The sequence below is a fragment of the Periophthalmus magnuspinnatus genome, chromosome 13, assembly GCF_009829125.3.
Source record: "Periophthalmus magnuspinnatus isolate fPerMag1 chromosome 13, fPerMag1.2.pri, whole genome shotgun sequence".
Lineage (NCBI taxonomy): Eukaryota > Metazoa > Chordata > Actinopteri > Gobiiformes > Gobiidae > Periophthalmus > Periophthalmus magnuspinnatus.
Window position 1 is genome coordinate 3,619,251 of NC_047138.1, and position 7,501 is coordinate 3,626,751.

Here is a 7,501-nt window from a genome sequence, read left to right on the forward strand (position 1 = left end):
AACAGGACCAAAACAGGACCAGAACAGGACCAGAACAGGACCAGAACAGGACCAGAACAGGACCAAACCAGGACCAAACCAGGACCAAACCAGGACCAAACCAGGACCAAACCAGGACCAAACCAGGATCAAAACAGGACCAAACCAGGACCAAACCAGGACCAAACCAGGACCAAACCAGGACCAAACCAGGACCAAACCAGGACCAAACCAGGACCAAACCAGGATCAAAACAGGACCAAACCAGGACCAAACCAGGACCAAACCAGGATCAAAACAGGACCAAACCAGGACCAAACCAGGACCAAACCAGGACCAAACCAGGACCAAACCAGGACCAAACCAGGACCAAACCAGGACCAAACCAGGACCAAAAGTGTGCACACACACTTAGTCTAGACCTGTTTATATTCCTCTTACAGCTTCATCCTGGTTTTGTTTCTTGATTTAAATCTTAGCCTGTCATATAGTCACATTTTTCCATTAAAAAGTCTCTGTCCTTTTTAACATCTGTTGTTGTGTTTTTAGCTGAAAAAGTCACTATTGGTAGAGCGAGTTGAGCAGGACAAAGATCACATTATGGTCTATCTGACTGAGGTGAGTAAAAGCGTCTGACTGACCTAATAATAATAAAAAGTTTCAATGTAATAATTTGTCTGTTTTTCCCTTCAAAAGCTTTTGAAGAACATACCCATCAATCACGAGTTACTGCTGATACAAGAACTCCCAGTGCACAACTTGAAGCCCGCTGTGGTTAGACTCTATGACTACTACCAGACAAGTACGTCAAATGGATTTATTTATTGATGTAAATTGGCTTAAAATGATGTAGCCGATAGAGTTTGCAGTGAAGCTAAAATACTGTTTTACTCAAATTTCAGGTGACAAAGATGAGACTGAGTACATTTTCCCCTGTGTTTGAGGTAAGAGTCTTTACATGTGACGACTAAAATCTGAAAGCAGAATGTTGTTTGTTGTAGCAAAAATATTTATCTAATATCTTGACAAATGTAAGGACGTTTTCTGATGATTATTCTCTTCTAGTTTGAAGAATGAAGATTTATCATCCTTTGAGTGTTTGAACTCTAAATTAAAAAGTACCTTTGTGATAAACATTTAATGTCCTGGTGTTACTATAGAAACAATATTACACTTGATGAAATATTTTTTTGTGAACAATAAACTGGTCCTCTGAGGCCACAGGCTGTCTGGTGATTGTTGTTTACTGTGGTTAATACATTGATCATAATTTAATACTTACTCTATTTTGCTCTAATATAAGTTCATAGGACTATTATAACTTTAACTGTTCAAGTTGTGTGTTAAAAATTATTTCACCTTCATGTAAACAAAACACACAAGTCCTATAGTGGGGGATGGTGGAAGTTTCTTGGGATTTGATTCAATGTAAATAAGAAATTGATTAATTAAAAGTGTAAGAATAAAATGGTTAAACTTAGTGTTTGAAATAGCTACATTTTAAATTTGAACTGGAGAAACCACCAAGGGCAGTGTATCAATTATTACACTAGATGGCGCTATTTTCCTCTTTTCTTTGATTGTTTTTATTCACTGCAGAGTAATTGACAAACTTGAATTTAAGCTAAGTTAAAAAAATTATTATTATAGCTAAGTTATAAACTATATCTATGTATATATTAAATATATAAAATAAAATGTCCGTTGTGATTTTAGTACACGATACATATGTACTACACACATATGACTGACATATAACATGCAAACAAATATGAGTTATTATAAATATGTATGTTTTATTAATTAATAATTAATAAATTTAATTAATTCATTTAAATTTCAGTCATTAAATTTCAGTTAAATAATCAGCAGAAAAACTAATAATTACGAGTTTAAAACTAATAATTACGAGTTTAAAACTCGTAATTTCAACTTTCTGTGGGGCTTTCTTTTTTTTTTCATGGCGGAAACGGGCTTCCATACAAAAGATCAACAACTCAGATGAAAATTAGGAGCTGGGCAGTGTCCTTTAAGTTGTTGCTTAGTGAATATAACTTGAAAAATTAATCTTATTTGTTTGTCTAAATCTGTCAGTCTGTTCCACACAGTCACAGTTCTCACTGACAAACTGATCTTTTCAAACTTGCTCTGACTCTCTGGACACAAGACACCTGCCGTTTCTACTGTGCATTCTTTTAAAAACTCTTCTTCGGAGAAAGGCTTGCTAGCTTTTGCTAATTTGAATGCTAGCGAAAAAACCTGCCTTGGTACTTGACTCTTGAAATGCTGTTCACTGGTGAAAATGTAGCTGAGTCTGTAAACTGGCTGCCCTCTGAGCCGTAGCCTGTTGCTGTGTTGAATACTTGCTAGCATAGATGCTTCATAGCAAAGTGACGGCTGATACTGTATTCTTTGAAAACCGCGACAGTTTCTTGGCACATTAGACATACAGCCTTTGGTCGGACTTCAGTGAAAACATATTTTGTTGTCCACTCCGTATTAAACACTCGGCGCTCACTGTCCACTTTTGTTTTCTTTGATAAACAAATTTTAGCATAAGGGCTGATAAGAACAAGGTTTACCTTTCCCTGTAGTGCCAATGTTTGCCCAAAAGATGGCGCACTTCAGCTCCATATTTTGGGGACACATTGGTATTACAGGGGAAGGGTAAACTGAACAAGGTTCACCCTTACCTACTTTAATATAATATGGTCACGTTCGGCGGGCCGGATTAATTAGCCCAATGGGCTCCAGACTCCAGGATGGCAGGAATAGCCACCATGTAGTGTCTGCAGACAAAGAGACGCACACACTGTGAAAGTGTATTGTCTACATTAGTATTAATTATCAAGCCTTTTTCTTAGAATCTAGTAGAATTTTAGTATCACAATAACACAAGTAATAAGTAGATTTAAACTCCCCCAGTAATATAATGATATTTGTTACTTACGGTCCTGCCATGGCCTGACCCAGATATAGGCACACCGACGGTCACAAACAGCCCCCATGTCTGCATCTGGATCCCAGGACGACCCATGACTGATCAGGACGGACTACAGTCTCATCAGCTGTTAAATAGTCTGTGAAAAGAGGACACACCCCCAGGACAGTTACTCCTCACTGACTAAACATTTGTAGAGTGGGTGGGTAGTTTTCTGTAAGAGACATAATGAAACTGTCAACAAGAAATTAGTAAAAAATCACTAGGGTCAAAAAAGTTTAGGTACATATGGGGTAATACTTTGTTTTATAAGAAAAGACAAAGTTCAAATCTGTCAACTGGACAAATTGTTGTAAGAGTGAAGACGTTTCACTGCTCATCCAAGACACTTCTTCAGTTCTGGTCTCAGAATAATATATAATGATTGAAACATTTTTTTTTTTGAAAACTAAACTGCGCTCCGGTGTTTATACTTGTCTAAATATCCTTCTTAAACGATTAGATGTGTTTTATTTCCAGTAGCTAAATATGTCCTGCTACATTTGTTTTTGAGTCGGGCAGTGGTGTGGACAGCGACGTGTTTACACCTGTGTGAAGGACCCCTCCCCTCCAGGTGCACTCTGGGAGCGCTGAGGCAGAGGGACATTTGAACAAACTAAAAGACTTATGTTAATGAAGTTAAGTGAAGGGACAAAGCATGAAGAGCTCAGAGGAGGATCGTTTTCGGGACAGGCCTTTTCAGAGACTCAAAATATGTCCCCACTTTACCCCCCTGGACCTGCAGATAAAACAGAGAGGCTGGACTTGTATAATTGTGCAGACAGGACACACCTCAGAGGGACAGAGGACGCACCTCAGAGGGACAGAGGACGCACCTCAGAGGGACAGAGGACGCACCTCAGAGGGACAGAGTACAGCAGAGTTTATTACATTTATGGTAAGTTTAGACACCTGCTCCTCTCAGGTTCATAAAATCACATGTGGTGTGCCCCAGGGTTCCATTTTAGGTCCTATACTTTTTAACCTGTACATGCTCCCTCTTGGTGATGTCATCAGGAGACATGGAATCAGCTTCCACAGCTATGCAGATGATACACAGCTTGACATCTCCATGTCTCCTGATGACACCAGTCCATTGGACGCTCTTTTTAACTGTATTTTAGACATCAAATCCTGGATGGCAGAAAACTTCCTCCAGCTTAACCAGGACAAAACTGAGGTTTTAATCATCGGTCCTGAGGCCCAGAGAGAGAAACGTTTACCCAAATTACAGTCACAGTCTTTTAATCCATCATCACAAGTAAGAAACCTGGGCGTTATTTTTGACTCTGAGCTGACTTTTATTCCACACATTAAAAACATCACAAAAATAGTTTTTTACCATTTGAAAAACATATCCAGAGTCCGTCCCATTCTCTCTCGGGCCAACACAGAGACGCTGATGCTTTTATCACCAGTCGTATTGACTACTGTAATGCCCTGCTCTCTGCTCTTCCCAAAAAGGCGATTTCAGGTCTACAATTATTACAAAATTCAGCAGCACGTGTCCTGACTAAGACCAGGGGGCGGGGCCACATTACGCCGGTTTTAGAATCCCTGCATTGGCTCCCTGTGTGTTTCAGGATCGATTTTAAAGTTCTTTTACTGGTTTTTAAATGTCTTAATGGTCTTGGGCCTTCTTATCTTACAGAACTGCTTTTATCCTATGAACCCTCGCGGCCCCTGCGCTCCTCCGGCAGCAGGCTCCTAGTCATCCCCAAAGTCAGGACACACATGGAGAGGCCTCTTTCCAGTTTTATGGCCCCCGTCTATGGAACAGTCTGCCGGAGGACCTCAGGGCCACAGAGAACATTCAGGTTTTTAAAAGCAGGCTCAAGACCCATCTTTTTAGGATCGCTTTTGATTAGTATTTATCACTTTAGCTTACTTCTCTATTTATTCAGGCTGGCTAGTGTATGTTGATATCCATGTTTTACTTATGTCTTATTTACTTGTTTAAGCTTTGATTTATTTTATTGTTAATTAATTTTATGATTTTAATGCACTGTTAATCACTTTGTGTTACATTTTTCTTGTATGAAAAGCGCTTTATAAATAAAGTTTGTTGTTTGTTGTTGTTGTTGACAGATTTAATTTCATCTTTTGCTCTGGATCAGACCTGGACGACTGAAGGATTACACAGACGACCAGGTAGAAAGCTGAAATAAGTTTTATCTAATATCAGAGGAGGAGGATACAGACAGCAGGCACGTGCGCTGCTCCATTACAAAGGAGACTTCCAGTACTTATATCCCGAGAAAGGTACTGTCTATAGAAAGCTGCTCTGATAAGGAGGAGCCACAGGAGTTATTAGTAGGACTGAGATATCAATCTATAAACTTAGAGATGGTGAATCGTTCATGTCTAACCGTCAGTGATATGGTTGGGGATTTTGAATCAAAAGGTCTACAGCTAATCCTCTGTTTGGAGCAGAGTTCAAACTTTGGAAGAAGAAAACTGACACTGATTAAAAGTCTGTATTGTTTACTGTATGTGACCCAGTGTTAAAAACGCCATTTAAAACAAATACAGATTGATACACTTGGTTAAAATAACAATCGGAATAATTATTGATAAATAACATGTAAATATAAGTTAATAAATATGTTCATTTAAATATGATAAAAATAAATAAAAAGTTTTAAAAAGTTTTAAAGACGTAATAAATAAACACACTGAGCAACCAATAGCAGTTTAGTCTGACTGACATTATCCAATCAGGTCAAGGTTGAGCTCTAGAGGCGCGCGCCCCTTTGCAGCACAAATCAATATAAAAACTAACTAAAGTATCATCATCATTCATGTTGGTGACAAACGTTTGTTCAAATAAAGTTGCTGTGCTCTTATGCTAACCTCCTCTAGCCTTATGCTAACCTCCGCTAGCCTTATGCCAACCTCCGCTAGCCTTATGCTAACCTCCGCTAGTCTTATGCTAACCTCCGCTAGCCTTATGCCAACCCCGCTAGCCTTATGCCAACCCCGCTAGCCTTATGCTAACCCCCGCTAGCCTTATGCTAACCTTCGCTAGCCTTATGCTAACCTCCGATAGTCTTTTTACAATAAAAATACCCTTTTTAGAGATCAAAACGATTAGCTGTGGGGTGTTGAACTAAATCCTTCATGTAACCTAAAGGGGCTGTGCACAATACTTGTATTTGTTTGTTAAAAAGTGTCATAATTGTGCTCGTTTTGGTTGTAGCACGTCTTCCCGTTAGCCTGTTGTGCTAACGTGGTTCAGAGCGCTGTACAAATGACCCCTGAAAGTCGAGTGCAATTTCTTGTCACTTTGTTATTATTTTGGTGCATATTATTAGACCTAAAAGCCATAGTGTATTTGTAATGCACTTTAAAACTATTTTGTGTTATTTTAAATACGTATTGACTATGCACTCTAAAAAATTATATATCTAATAATTACCACATTTAAGCCATTTATTTTGGTTTATTCTTATGGTAATTTTATAAGAGTGAATATTTTGAAATTTGTTGTACATCATGTATATTATTTTGATGTAAACAATAGCAAAAGAGTCGTATAGCGATATACTGCATTATTTTAAGCGACTTCATTCTAGTCTTGTCTTTAGGTCAGATTTCTTTGTTGGATCAGAATTGAGGACTGCAGACAGAACTGCAACATGCAGAGGAGAAAGGATCATTTTCCAGGACTGGATGTCAAGCCCCAGCTCAAAGAGTCGAACAAACTGGTAGTTTGTAAATTGACTGGTTACAAACACAGTGAACACTGAAAGAACATTGAACAGAAAGTAACAGACATTGAAACAGACTTAAAGGACTATACCATACCTGGGTATATTTTATTTGTCCCAGGTGTATTTTATTTGTTTGTAAAACAAACTTTTATTCTTTGTAAAATAATATTTGAATCCACTCATAATTCTACTACTAATGAAAATGATTTTTCACTTTAACTCAAAGTGTTGTATGTGTCCTCTGTTATTCTTTTGGGCTCCTTCATATCTAGAGTCTGTCTGATCTGGTCTATCCTTCTTTTCACTCTGGTCTTAATGCCAGAGTGAAAGGAAGTTGCCATATCCAAATACTGTACTACAAAAAGGTACAGAAACACCTTAAGTGCTACAAGTACGTTCATGAAATTATTACCAAGAGCCATTTTAATTTGTTTTAAAAAGACAAAAAAAATTCATTTGAACATTGAGACTGATTTATGTGTGTGTGTGTGTGTGGGGGGGGGTATGTATGTATGTATGTATGTATGTATATACACACACATACATACATATATATACATACATATATACATATATATATGCATATATACATATACACATATACATATACATATATATACATATATACACATACATATATATATACATACATACACACACACACACATACATTGAATGTTTTTATATTTATAAAGATATCTATTTAATATGAAGGAAAAAAAAACTAATAATCACTTAGCCCTCGCTATTAGGATTTGAATCTACTTAAAAATGTCTATTTAACCATAAAATATATCAGGGTAACTCTATATTAGATCTCTACTCTACA

General features: G+C 37.6%; 1 long non-coding RNA gene across 1 annotated transcript; it reads left to right on the plus strand.

The window, feature by feature from the left end:
- The first annotated feature begins 520 nt into the window (after positions 1 to 520).
- Positions 521 to 1,202, plus strand: LOC117380822 (uncharacterized). Its single transcript, XR_004542195.2, has 4 exons — positions 521 to 597; positions 676 to 781; positions 882 to 923; positions 1,045 to 1,202. It is a non-coding gene; the product is annotated as an uncharacterized LOC117380822 (long non-coding RNA).
- The last annotated feature ends 6,299 nt before the right edge of the window (positions 1,203 to 7,501 follow it).